This window comes from Notamacropus eugenii, chromosome 2 (assembly GCF_028372415.1).
Source record: "Notamacropus eugenii isolate mMacEug1 chromosome 2, mMacEug1.pri_v2, whole genome shotgun sequence".
Lineage (NCBI taxonomy): Eukaryota > Metazoa > Chordata > Mammalia > Diprotodontia > Macropodidae > Notamacropus > Notamacropus eugenii.
The window spans coordinates 55,090,548-55,104,916 of NC_092873.1; the positions used below are offsets into that span (position 1 = coordinate 55,090,548).

A 14,369-nucleotide genomic window follows, 5' to 3' on the forward strand; every position below is an offset into this window, starting at 1 on the left:
TGGAATGTGGATGAGATGACATGAAAGAAATGGAATTTAATTCCAGTTACTTCTTTGTCTTGCCATTGGACAAGTACAATCCCAGTCACCTCCCACCTCCATAATTCCAATCCATTCTGCCATTGCTCTCCTATGGCTGCACTCTCCATATCACTGTCCCATTTTGGGTCAAAGGGCCCCTCTCTGGTCATCACTCCCCTTTGTGCATCACCTTCTATTAAAATAGCAGCTACTTGAGGGCAATGACTGTCTTTGCTTTTCTATTTGCATCCCCAGAGCTTAGCAGAATGTTGGGCACGTAGCAAACATCTCAGCATTGATGGATAACTGTTGGGTATAGTGTAGTAGGGATTCCTTTTAAGTATGGTTTGGTCTAGATGGCCACTGAGGTCCCTTCCAACTCCCAAAATCTGTGATTTAACTTCCTTGAGGCTCAATTTATCTCTAAAATGGGATAAAATTTATATCACCTACCTCATTAGGCTTTTGGTTTTTTTTTTAAGGAAATGCTTTTTTAAACTACATACCTGTGAAATACTATTATTAATGGGAACTATACTAACAAATAATATGACAATTACACTTACAAATGCCTTTGATTTTGGTTTCCATGAGAGAGGGGAATCTCTCAGTCCTGCCAATCTTACTTCTATAGAAGTAGGCTGTAGGCCCTAATTAATGGTGGAAGTAAGAGATCTAAAGGAGTCTGAATGAGGATGTTATTCAAGCCCTAAATATCAAGAAAGCTTTTAGGGAAATGAAATAAATCATCTTCTTCTAGAGATGGTCCTTAGTCTAAATTCTTTTCTCTACCTTTGAAAATTATCAACCTATTACCCACTCTATTTGGGGTGTAACACTCCTTCTGGGCTCAGTCTTCAGGCCCCAGCTCACACTGGAAAGTTAGTTTCTGGAGTGAGCTAACTACTCCTCCCTAAGGATTCCAGAGGTTGTGGCTTCTGAAACTATTGCTTGTGAGCTGTTTTCACTATGTCAATCAACCAGCTGTCATCAGCTTTAAAAGAAAAGAAATATCTTCTGAGAAGATATAGAAAGTGGAGAAGTTATAAAAAATATCCTCTGAGGAGGGCACTCTGTCCTCTGCATACACCCAGTCCCAAGGGACCAAGTGACTTGGTGACCAAGTAACCATGGGACCAAGGATCTTGTGACTCTTGGCCCTCTTGTAGAGTCCCTACCAAGTACAGTTCTGGATGTGGTATCACTGATGGATGAGTTCTTCTCTTGCTCAGCTGGGCTATGTCTTTGAAGGACATGGCATCTTCACTAACAGCCAATATACTACTGACCTGGGCCAGTCAGATCACTCAGTAGACTCAGATTGCTGCCACTAGCTTTGGTGGTCTCTACTACTCATTCTAGTTGCTGAGGGCACCTCATTTGGGTCTTCTGATCTTTTGAAACTCATGAGATAGTGACCTGATCTGTTCCATCTCTATCCATCCTATTATCTAAGATGAGGAAAAAAAGAATAAGGAAAGAAGCAGGGTGGCCATATATTCATATACATGGCAGCTGGACAGGAGAGTGGGCAGCCTGCCTTTTCTCCACTGAGTGGTTCATAGCAATTTGCCTCATTCAAGAGCCATTAAAAAGTTAAGAGATTTTCCATCTGAATTTGTTTTTTGTACTCTCAGTTCCATCTTTTTATCTTATTGGAAGATTTTTTATTACCCTGGTATCTGTCCCTCAGTCACACATGGCTGGAAGTAAATTCACCAAGCCTTCACATTTTGGATTGGAACCAGGCAGGGAACATTGCACTGGACCTTCATTGGTTAGTCCCACCTGCCCCCATCATACTTAGTTTCTAAAACTTCTACTTGCCCAAGACATAAAACAGTTGAGTACAAGTCTTGCTTCTCAGCTTATCCCCAAAGGGCCAAAGAAGGAGCAATGTTCGTTTTATAGAAGTTAGCTTTGACACAAGAAAAAATGCTTAACAATTATGGCTGCTCAGAAGTAGATTGGGTCTTTTTTCCATTCCTGGAAAACATGGGGTTTCAGGTTTCCAAGCTGAAAATCAACACCTACTTGTAAGGGATAGTGTGGAGGGCATAGCCTAGATGAATTGCCTCTGAGATCCTATTTAACTTTAAGATATTTTATGAAGAAGGAAATAATCTAAATGATTTGCTTTCTTTCTCTACAAAGCATTTCCACCATCAGATGCAGACTGGGAGAAAGGATGAAGCAAAACAGGTCAGCAAGGTTGGTCTCTGGGTGTGGCTTCTGTCTTGAACTATTTCCACAATGAAGGAAAGTTTAAAAACAAATTCTAGTAATAGTAAATGAACTCTTTCAAAGAAATTTCCTTTGCAGGGAAAGCTACTGATTCCCAAAGGTTTTCTAATCTTCAAAGCACCTAATTTATCAAGTGGTCCTGTAAGCAGGACCATGTTTTTCTGTCCAGTTGTGTGTAGAAAGTCCCCAGAGAAGATTTATATGAACTGATGCAGAGAGAAATAAGCAGAAACAAAAAAAAAACCTATATTCATGATGACAGCAATAATATAAATGGAAAGAACTAAACCGAAGAAAGCTGAATGCTATGTGACTATAGTGATCAAGGTTGGTCCCAGAGAAAAACTGAGAAAATGTCCTTTCTTTTCTTTTTTGCAGAGTTGGCAGGTGGGGGGCTATGGGTGGGGAACACTACTTTTACTTTCAGGCTTGATTGATATATTGGTTAGTTTTGCTGAACTTTTCTTTTTTCCTTTCTTTTTCATTTTTTTGTTACGAGGGTTAGCTTGTTGGACAGGAGAGGGACATGATCACAGGATCGATCATAGATTTTGAGCCAGATTTGACCTCAGATGCCATCTGGTCCAACTTTCTCAATTCCCACAGAACGAAACTGCCTCCCAGATAAGTTAGGTGACTTTCTAAAGGTCCCACTGGCAACTGGTGACAGTGACAAGATTCAAACTCTGAGCTTCTCAAGTTATGTACATGTATATCTGTCTATCTACCTATCTCTATCAGCTATTATCTCTATACTATTTCTCTGTCTTTACCATCTTTATCATCTATTTATAGAATTTTTATCACCTCTCTCTCCCTTTCTCTCTCTCTCTCTCTCTCTCTCTCTCTCTCTCTCTCTCTCTCTCTCTCTCATTTCAAGGCTTAATTAATAGATATGTCCTATTTAAAATTTTTCCCTTGAAGGAAAAATTTGAAGAATCAGGTGAGTAAGTATCTTGGGGAGGGGAGAAGTATAGTTTTTTGATCAATTAATAATCAATCAGTGTGCATCTATTAAGCACCTACTATGTGTCAGCCAATATGTTAGAGGTTATAGATAGCAAAACAAAAATGAAAGAGTCCCTGCCCTGGTTAATATGAGCCAGGACTGCCAAAGTTTGGAGGACCTTATAATATCATAAAAATACTTCATTATACAGCTGAGGAAACTGAGGCACAGGGAAAGGAAGCATCTTGAATAAGCCCAGCCCATAGCAGAGCTGGGACTCTACCTAGGTCTACCTACGTCTACCCAGCCCAAAGTGTTTTCCACCACAACTTTCCTCTTCTTCCAGTGGAGGGCTAGGAAATTGATCTAATGTAGAAAAGGTCATACATATTAGAAGTGTGGGGAAATTTAGCCTAGTCTCTGTGAGAGACATTTCAGTCTTTTGTAGACTTTCCTCTCAGGCTTGCTTCTCAGACCTGCAGAAGCCTGCTTCCTATCCCCACCAGCAGGGTCCCCAAGCTCTATAAAAAGGACCATGTGTCTATTTGTTCTCCCTCCTGTAATCTTTGGCATGGTCCCTACATGCCATGTATTTAACCCTTCCCAGAACTCTCAGAAGTTGCCTCCATAGTGAATCAAAACATAATGCTCGGAAACTATCCTAGGTGGGGGCAGGGGAAAAAGAAAAAAAATAAAGAGACTAAGAGAGAATGTTCAGGGAAATGATAAGTGGAAGGGATGGATGAGAAAAAGGAAGAAAAGAAAGGAAAAATGAATTAAGGATTAAAAAAGAAAAATGGAACGGAGAGATTTCAAGGCTCTGGTTTCTTCCATAGACTAGATGTCACTTTTAACAGGTTCTCCTTATTTGTCCAAGAAGAGTACTTCAAATTGTTCAAGACAGCCTCAAGCAGTTGTCAAGGCAACTGTGTGAAAGTCATCACTGCCATGGAAACCCTCTCTGTGGTATCATATAAATATTTTCCTTGAAGAAAGAGACAGGGAGTTGAGTGGGTGACGTGCTATTTTCTAAGCCTCTCTGGAACAAGTGGGAGGGCCTGCTGGGGGTGGGGGTGGGGATCGTGGGGGGAGCTGGAGAAGCTGAATTAGCTGACAATATGCACAAGCTAAAGAATGCTTTAATTTACTTTGCAGGTTTTTGAAATAAAAGCCAAGGTTTATTCCCTTGTTCACATATTCCAAGGAATAATAGGCATTGGTTCTATAATAGTGAAAGGTAAGAATTTCTCTCTGTGTGTGTGTGTGTGTGTGTGTGTGTGTGTGTGTGTGTGTGTGTGTAAGATTTCAAAGTTTCCCAATGCTCTATAAGCCCTAAAGTCTAAACCTTAAAAAGTAAGCTCAGAGTGCTCTTGTAATAATTCTTGGGGCCTTCTCTTGTCTTCATGTCCTCTGCAGGGAGGTGTTTACATTTGTATGCAGTATATTAACCAGAAAGAAGAAAAGGCAGTGGATAGACTGCTATACTTGAGGTCAATAAGATTCCACTTACATTTTCTAGTTGCATGACCCTGGGTAAGTCATGTGACCTCTTTGTCATAAGCCACTCATCTCTTAAGAGTCTTAAGATGAGTCATAGGTTCATAGATTAAAGTCCAGAAAGGAATTTGGTGCCTTTCTAGTCTGACACCCTGACTACAGATGGGAAAAATGAAGCATGAGAGATTAAGTGATATTTAATTGACTCAAGTAGCAAGAGATAAAGCTTTGGGCTGAACCTGGGGCCTCTGATTCTAGCTGCCACATTTATGGAGTGAGATTTGTCTTGATGGAGGGAGTCCTATGTTGGGAGTGCCAAAACCACAAATATTTCCCATATTCCTCTACTTCATGCCTCATTAGGTTGTTACAAACCTAACACGATGTATGCTTAAGGATGAGTTACACCAAAACAACCTTGGAGATTTTGATCTGGAAGGGATGTTGGAGGCCATCGACTTCAACCTCCTCACTACATGCATGGATGAGGGGAACGGATAAGGAATTCATCTAAAATCACACTTCCTTGTGGTAAGGCCTGAATTTGAACAGTGAGCTTCCTTGATTCTAAACTCACCACTTTTCACTATGATACATATATAATACGGGACCAGGGCTGTCCCAATAAATGTTTAACATTGTCTTTGTCAATCTCACATACATCCCCCATCTGTAGAGGTGACATGCTTTTAAGTTTAATCTTCACCAATTAACGTGTTCTTTATTGTTTTCTTAGTCTACACAATCAATAAACCAAACAATAAAGCCTTGATTTGTAGCATTTGCTGATTTCCAACGTATTAATGCTCACCCTGAAAATCTATCAGAAAGGTTGGTTTGAACTGGTTCAGCTGCACAAGGCCCATGTTGCAGTCAGATGGGTGCTAATCTAATAAAGAGATTGTGAAGTGGAAGGGGCCAACTGGTACAAATCCTCTCCTTTTATAGATGAGAAAAGCCCAGAAAGTCAAGGAAGTGCCCAAGGTCACTCATGAAGTGTAAATACCATTGGACTTCGGACTTTGGTCCTCTAAGTCCAGAGTTCCATGGCCTCCCCCTCAATCCTCAAAGTCTTTTCAGTTCCTTCCTTCCTTCCTACATTCTCGAGGCCTAGATATCCAGCTCCACTCCTTGGCATGGAGCTGATTTAGAAGAGTTCACTGGTTCCTGAGCAGGGAGGCTGAGAGAGATCACCTCTAAGGCCTTCCCACTTGTGAGGTTCCAGGGTTCCAAAGGTACCAAGAGGCTGTTCCAGAGCAGCTGGGGTATGGGGACAAGAATGGAGGGTTCTATTTGGGTCTTAACCTTTCTAGGCCTCAGTTTTCTCATTTGTAAAATGAGGAGCTGGGCTAACTGAATGATATGGTCCCTTCCAGGTCTGAATCTATAGTTACATGGCATAATGGTTAAAGCGCTCTTCTTGAAACCATCAAGCTCTAGATTCAAATCTGGGGAATCTGGGAAAGTCACTTCACTTGTCTGGGCCTCAGTTTCCCCACCTGTAAAATTAGGAGTTAGGAGAACAGTGACTCCTTCCAGCTCTGATCCCCATCACCCTGTATAGACCTCATCCCCAGGGCCTTGACATGTTGCTTTCTAACAAGCCAATAGACTCCCTCCTCCTCTTTTTTTTCCCCTTTGGAGAATTTTTGTCCTTGGAACATTGCTAGCAGGAAGTTTGTGACAATATATTGGCTGAGGAAGACACAGCCACCCCAGTCAGACATGTCTGGGGCCTGGAACCATGGCCAGACCATTGCTTTCGGGGTAGAAGTTCAATTCTTTTTTTCATGAAGGATTCCACTGAGAAAGAAGAGAGCCTTGGCTTCCACCTGACAATGCAGTCTCCTTTTAGGGGAAGTGAGGGAATGAAAAAGGATGATTGCAGGGGAGTTTGAGGTGGAGGAGAATGACAGGCACTCCTAGGATTCAGAGAATCAGCAAGTGGAACCTACTCTCTATTGAACTCTATTTAACAGATGAGGAAACTAATGCCTCCAGAGGATAGATGAGTTCCAATCACAGGATCCTGGAGCTAGAGCTGGACATCTAGCTTGAGATAATATTTGTAAAGTGCTCATTAAACCTTAAAGTACTGTATAAATGCTGCCTTTTATTATTAAAGATGGTGACCACTGATAAGAGCTGTCACCAGACTAGTCTGGTTGGACTCTTATCAGAAGAATGAGGTTTCTTTCCTTTGAAAACTACTCCTAATAGCAAAGGGGAATTATAATACCATCATGGGATCATGCAATAATAAATCACTCATTGCTGGTGACAGGGATGGGGTGGTGACACTATGAAAGCCTGACCTTAAAGGAGAAGGCTTTTTCTCATCTTGCTCTGGTATTGTTCTTACCCTCGAGTTCCAGGAAAAGTTTTTTAAATAAAGCCTAAGTACGGCTCATATCTAGGGCCTCCTGGAAAAGGGATTAACATGGACTCTTCAAGAAAAGGTACTCCATGAGTAATGGAGATTTCATGTAGAGGACAGCTATTTATTTTTTCCACTCCTAACACCATCTCCCTTCCTAACTACTTTACATTTATTATGTATATATAGAGAGATATACAATATATTACATATACACACATATAGATATGTACATGCATATAGAGAGATGCATAGATAGATAGATATGTACATACATATAGTAGGAATTTAATCACTGACTGGTGATTAATTGATCATGCTTAAAACACCAACTCTACTCCCTCACTTCTCTGGCTTCCTTCAATCTTAGATAAAGCCTCACTTGCAAGAAGCTTTTCCCAGTCCTCTTTAATCTTAGTACCTTCCCTCAGTAAATTCCCTCAATTTATCCTCCATATAACTTATTTTTACACAGTTACCTGCTTGTCATCTTTATTGGACTATGAGCTCCTTAAGAGCAGTGTCTGGTTTTTTGCCTTTCTTTGTAACTCAAGCATTTAACATAATGGTAGATGTTTGATAAGTGCTAATTGACTGAAAATACACTTATAAGCTCATACTGACAAATCAATTAATCAGTTATTAAGCATTTATTGAACACCTGGTGTGTACTAGGATCATACAGCTAGTAAGTGTCTGAGGCAGGATTTAACCTTAGGTCTTCTTGCTAAGAATTTAGCCTTCTATCTACTGCACTACTTAGTTACCCACAGGGTTTCTGATGATCACTACTTTTCCACTTTAATTTAATAATATTAGCTAGCCTTTATGTTGTGTTTTAAGGTTCACAAAGTGCTTAAACATTTTATATATGTAATGCTTTGCCCAAAGGGCCAATTTAATGGGACTCTCTCTTCATTGGCGGAGATGAATTATCCAGTGCCAAGCTGGAAAAAGAGAGATCCTGCTTCTTTGGGTTTCTAGCTTTGAAAGAAAAAATGTATAATTTCAACTTCTCTTCATGTCCTTGAATGGAGAGAAAGATCCTGAGAAGAAACTGATGTGTGGAAAAATTGTCTTCTATATCATGTCCATGTCTCCAGTTTGCTACACCAGAGATTTGGGGAATTTCCTCTTAAGTGAAATCTGAGAGAGTCTCTCTGTCTCTCTGTCTCTATCTCTCTTTTACTTTCGCTCTTCCTCTGTCTCTCTCTCTGTCTGTCTCTCTGTCTCTCTCCTTCTCTTTCTCTGTTTCTGTCTGTCTGTCTCTCTATGTGTCTTTGATTGAGCTGTTATTTCACTCCTAATAGGAGAGCTCATTCATTCTGTATTGTCTAATATCTTAAATACATACATACATACATACACATATATGCATGCAATATATATATACACATATACTTTCTTATATATCATAGATAAATGGTTAATTGTCTTTTTGTTACGTTGTGGAATGGGCATTTGGTGGAAAGGGAGTCACACCTTGGATATAGAGCTCAGATTCTGTTAAGGGATGGCAATCAGGACTATAGTTTCAACATAAAAATACTTCTTCTAGACTAGCAATATTTATGGGGGCTGATAGATCTAATTTTAGCCTCTTGGAGGAGAGCAGAGTGACCAGCCTCTGGCCCCAACCTCCTGCTTCCTCTGTTGGCAGAAGTCATTCTTCCTTGGAGAAGGGTGAGGGGAGGAGATGCTAAAAATATCTACTTTTGTCTCCCTGAGCCACACTAAGACAGACCCATGTGAGTGCATAATACCTACATGTACAAAAAAAAAAAATCCCCCCCACATACATACACATTTACACAGATACCACTTACATATATATTAACTCAGGTGATTGATTTAGAGCAGGAAAGGGCCTGGTCTAACTCCATTTTAAAAAATTTTATTTTAGATTCAAACACCAGAACACAAATACAGAATACAAAAAAGAACCAAAAACATATCACAAAAACGTATCAAAAACATATCACATATTGGAACTTAAATACAAAGTTAAAAAGAAAAAAAAAGGCATGTCATGTGCATAACAGAACAAAAGAGAAGATTCAGATTATGTAACAAACTTTTCATTTCAAGAAAGCCTATATGATAAATAGTATGTGTGTTGAAAATTGCCATCTTTGCTTCCTTGTGAGTTCTTCTGTTCTCTGCTGTGTACTTTTTTACTTTGTTCTTTCTCCCCCAGGAAGGCTACAATAAAGTTTAGATATGTTTCTCTATGTCTATCTATCTATCTATCTATCTATCTATCTATCTATCTATCTATCTATCTATCATCTATCTACATACACATACTTTATAGACACATACTTTCCCAAACACATTTTACTCCTGATCTTTGTTTTTATGTTTGAGCATATCTTTTGTTTCCTATCCCTCCTGCCTCCTCTACTTAACTTCTACCCATTACTTTGCCCTCCTATTACTTATCTACCCTCCAAGGATCCCTCCCCTATCCTCCCATTCCCATAAATCTAAACACCCTTCTATACAGCCCTTTTTCCTATTCCCTACCCCACCCCTCTAAAGATCTCTCCCTTGTCCTCTCCCCCCTCCCTATGCCCCTATCATTTTATTTCTTCTGAATTTAGAAGACTCTTAAACTCTTCTAAATGTATATGTATTGTTCCTTCTTAAACCCATTTCTTATGAAAATAGGTTACCAGCCCTCCTCCCCCACCTAATTTCTCTGTATTGATTCTTCCTTTTGCACCTCATTTGTATAAAATTATTACTCTTTTTAGCTGTTTCTAAATGGTTTTACTTTTTAAATTCATATCCTACTCAGGTTTTCTCCAATCTTACTTATGAGCTGCCCAATTATTAATAAGAATCTTAGACATATATTTTGCATTTTATAAACATAAAAAGTAAAAAGTAAACTGTCTGTCCTTATAATCAGTCTTTGGTATATACCTTATATTTCTCTTGGTTCTTATGTGTCAAATTTTGTATTAAGTTCAGAGTTTTGCTTTTTTAACAGTCTTGAAAGTTTGAGAGTTTATCAAATGTCCATTTTTTTCACTGAGGATAATACTTAACCTTGCAGGAAATGATATTTTTGGCCAGAGACTCAGCTTCTTTGCTCTTCAATATATTATGTTCCAAGACCTGTGGTCCTTTAATGTCTCTGTTGCTTGGTCTTGTGTGAATCTAATTGTGGCACCACCATATTTGAGTCATTTTAATCTTGATTCTTTTAATATTTTGTCCTTGAGTTGGGTGTCTCAGAATTTGACTATGATATTCCTATGAGTTTTCCTCATAGGATCTTTTCTAAGTGGTGATTTCTACTCCCCCCTACCCACCTTGCTCTAAAGCTTCAGGACAATTTAAAAAAATTATTTCTTGTATTATTGTATCAAGATTCTTTTTTGATCATAACTTTCAGTTAGTCTGGTTATTTATTATATTTTCTCTTCTTGGTCTGTTCTCCAAATATATTGTTTTTCTTATGACATGTTTCACTTTCTCTTCTATTTTTTCATTATTCATATTTTGGATAATTATTTCTTTATCTCTTTTAATTTCTCTAACTTCACTTTGCTCAATTCTAATTTTCAAGGTGTCATTTTCTTTCTTAAGATTCTGGATCTCCTTTTCTAATTGGTTTACTTTCTTTTCATAACTTTCTTATTTTTCTTAGATCATTCTTATTTTTTTCTGTAGTTTTTCCTCCATATCTGTCATTTGGTTTTTAAAGTCTTTTTTAAGATCTCTTAAGAATTCTTTTTGGGCAGGTGACCTTACTCTTTTGGGTTTTATTTATTTCAATATCCTCCTCTGAATATGATCCCCGGCCATCAATATTCCCATAATAGATTTTTATGGTTGGATTCTTTCTCCTTTCCCTGTGCATTTTTTTTTTTTTGGTAATAGCTTAATTTTTGTAATAGCCTCTATCCCTGGGGTATGGAAAATGGTACCTCTTGCCCCAGATCTTCATTTCTCCCCTCCTGCCTGGAACCAAAACCAAGCCTCCAACCTCCTGTAAGTGCCCACAGCCAGAGGCTTTCTACCCCACTGCTTCTGCACTTACTGGGCATGTGCTGGATCCTTCTTGCCCCCACTGCTCTTCACAGCACAGCTGGGTCTGGGGTTCCTTATCAGCAAAGGTTCTCTCAATCTTCCTGGGCTCAAACACCCTACTCCCCTCACTATCCTGGGGGTGAAAGTTCCTGTGACTGGAGCCAAGACAGCCTCTCAAATCAACCAACCCCAGGGCTGGTTGTTTATTATTAAAAGGAACCCTAGCCTGGAGGTGTTTACTCATCACAAGGGCCAAACCTCTTCCTGGGATTTTTCTTCCAATCTTCTCAAATTGTCCCAGGAAGATGCCTGTTGCACCCCTATTCTTATTTGTCTCCACCCACATTTTGTTTTTCCTAAGGTGTTATTTTGACTGCTTTGTGAGGGAAAATCTTGACAGCTTGGAATTTTCTGACCTACTCCGCCATCTTTCCAGAATCCTCTCCCTAACTCCATTTTTAAAATGAGGAAACTGAGGCCCAGGAAGGGGAGGTGACTTCTTCAGTTCACACAAGTGACAAGCTCAAGTTGACTCCAGGTTTTGGAGCAGCGTCTTCTCATAAGCTCTGTAGGGTGGTGGGCTGTTCCCATTTAACTGTCTGTTGATGCCTTCAGTAGTTTCCCTCACTCCCCTGCCCAATCCCCCACCACTGTAGACAGGAGTCACCCAATAGTGAACAGAGAGCCAGCCTCTGTGTAAAGAAGCCCCAGGTTCAAGTCTTGCTTCTGACACATCTTTGTTTTGTGACCTTGGGTAATTCACTTAACTCCTCAGTGCTCCAGACAGCTCCCTAAAACCATCAGCTGCAGAGCTGCATTCTTAGAGTTCATTAGAAGTTCCCTACAAGAAGAGGTGGTTTGACATAGTGATCCTGTTTTGGAGTAAGGAAAACTTACATTCAAATCTTGTCTCTGATGCATAGTGACTGTCTGACCCCAGGGAAGTCACTGAGTTCCTCCGTGACATAGCATAACCTTAACCCTAAAAATGCACTCTGATTCTAACCCCAACCCTATAAATTCTGGAAAAGTGGCCCTTCTGCTTTCATAGAGGAAGTTCCTTTGCTTGGAGTGCTTGCTATCAATGAAATCCATTGGGTAAAACAAAGACAGAAACAGATATTTTGTAATTATTGGAATATTTGGTGAAAAAGTATAATCAGAGAATTTTGCAATGTATGAAAAGGAAGACTAGTTATATATTCCTTCTGATTTGTTATTACTACTGCACTTGACATTTATGGGTATAAAGGGCTTTAGAGTCATTTAATTAATGGACTCTAACAAAGAGGTGATTTACTAGAGGACTTAGCAAAAGCATCCATGGAAGTCTCGAAAGCCTTGCTGTGAAACGATTTTGATAGTATGGTAGCATCCCAGTTCTGTTCAACTTGGTCCCTAATCCACATCACCCTGGGGATGTTATCCAAACTGTCTCTGGTCCTACTGTCCAGGATCTCACAGAGGAGATAATGCAAACAACTCTGAGTAAACAATTATGTATTTATTTTTAAATTGTTTTTAAATGTAATTATAAGTGATATACAGGATAAACTGGAAATAACCAATAAGGGGAAGGTAGACTATGAATGAAGATAGACTCTGCTAACAAGTAATGTGTGTTTTTCTGGAATGCCATCTATGAGAAGGTCTAAGCACTCCCAATTTACACCTGCCATTAGCCCATACCTGATGTTCACATCACATCAGGTCAACATGGACCCCTTCACCACAGAATCCTACTGGAGGATGGTCTCTCAATCCAGCAGCAAGAGAAAAACTGGAAAAGAGCCTGAGGAACCTGACTTCTCTGATGACAAGGGAGAGCAAGAACTGCCTGATAGGCACATTCATTCCATATTCCTTTCCTTCAATCTCTTCAGAGATGTGTGATAACAGAAAGCAACATGGTTTCCCATAATGAAAAAGAATTCCTGAAGTTAGAAAAAATTGAGGTAGGATCATTTGGCTCCACCTACAAGTGTATCAAGAGGCTGGATGGATGTATTTATGCTATTAAATGCTCAACAAAATGTTTGGGAGGATCCTCAAATGAAACTTCAGCTTTGTGAGAAGTTTACACACATGCAATGCTTGGGCAGCATCCCCATGTTAGCTGTTACTACTCCTCATGGGCAGAGGAATGGCAGACCATATAATCATTCAGAATGAGTACCACCATGGTGGGAGCCTGCAGGCTGCTGTGTCTGAAAATGAGAAACTTGGACATTTTTTTTCTAAGAGCCAGAATTCAAGAATATGCTCCTGCAAATCTCCATGGTGCTAAAGTATATCCATCACTCAGGCCTGGTGCACCTGGAAATCAAACCCAGTAACATCTGTGAAAAGCAAGATGATGTCCCATATGTCGCAGGAGAAGGGGAGAATGAAGATGACTCATTCCTTTCTGCTAACATGATGTGTCAAATTGGTGACCTGCACCTTGTGACTTTAATCCAGAACCCCCAAGGAGAGGAGGGAGACAGTTGCTTCTTGGTCAATGAGATTTTACAAGGGGACTATCAATACCTGCCCAGAACAGACATGTTTGCCCTTGAATTCACAATTGCTGTGGTTGCAGAGGGCAAAATCATCACCAGGCAATGATGAACCCTGGTGTTGTCTGTTGAGGCAATCTTCCAGCTCTTCCACAGAAACTTTCAGAAGACTTTTATAATTTGATTAAGTTATGCTCCATCCTAAACCAGAGGGGAGACCTACAGAAGCAACTTTAGCTAAGAACACAGTCCTCAAACACTCCACAAAGCTTCAGAAGGAGCTAGACAGAGAAAAGTCCAAGATGGCTAAGCTGGGAGGGAACTGAAAGAAGTTCATCTTGCCCAGAGCCACCAAGAAGATACCAGTCAATACTTACCCTGGACCCCTTGGGTTCATTGCTGAAACTGGGTCAAGTAGCTCCAGTAGATTGGTGGGAGGGAAAACCAAAAGGTCACAGTTTCACCTTAGGGAAATCTGAGTAAGCATCATCCTGTTTCCCTTCCACACAATTCCCGGATGAGTTCCATTTCATGCTAACCAGCCCCACTTTGAAGGTATGGCTCTAGAAACAGTGACTCCTCCAAGATGGACCTGGACACCAATTCCTGCTGCTATAAAGTGGAACAATGGCCATTAGGAATGACTGCAACTCCCCCAGCAAGTTGTCTTTCTGGGCTTTGTATCGTAGGTGTAGCTGTCCCCTAAAACTATATAGGCTTTTCAACTGGATACAGACTTGAA

At 40.0% G+C, this 14,369-nt stretch overlaps 1 pseudogene; it reads left to right on the forward strand.

Annotated features, from left to right (window-relative positions):
- Nucleotides 1-12,821: 12,821 nt before the first annotated feature.
- LOC140522628 (wee1-like protein kinase 2) lies at nt 12,822-13,953 on the forward strand (annotated as a pseudogene).
- Nucleotides 13,954-14,369: the final 416 nt, after the last annotated feature.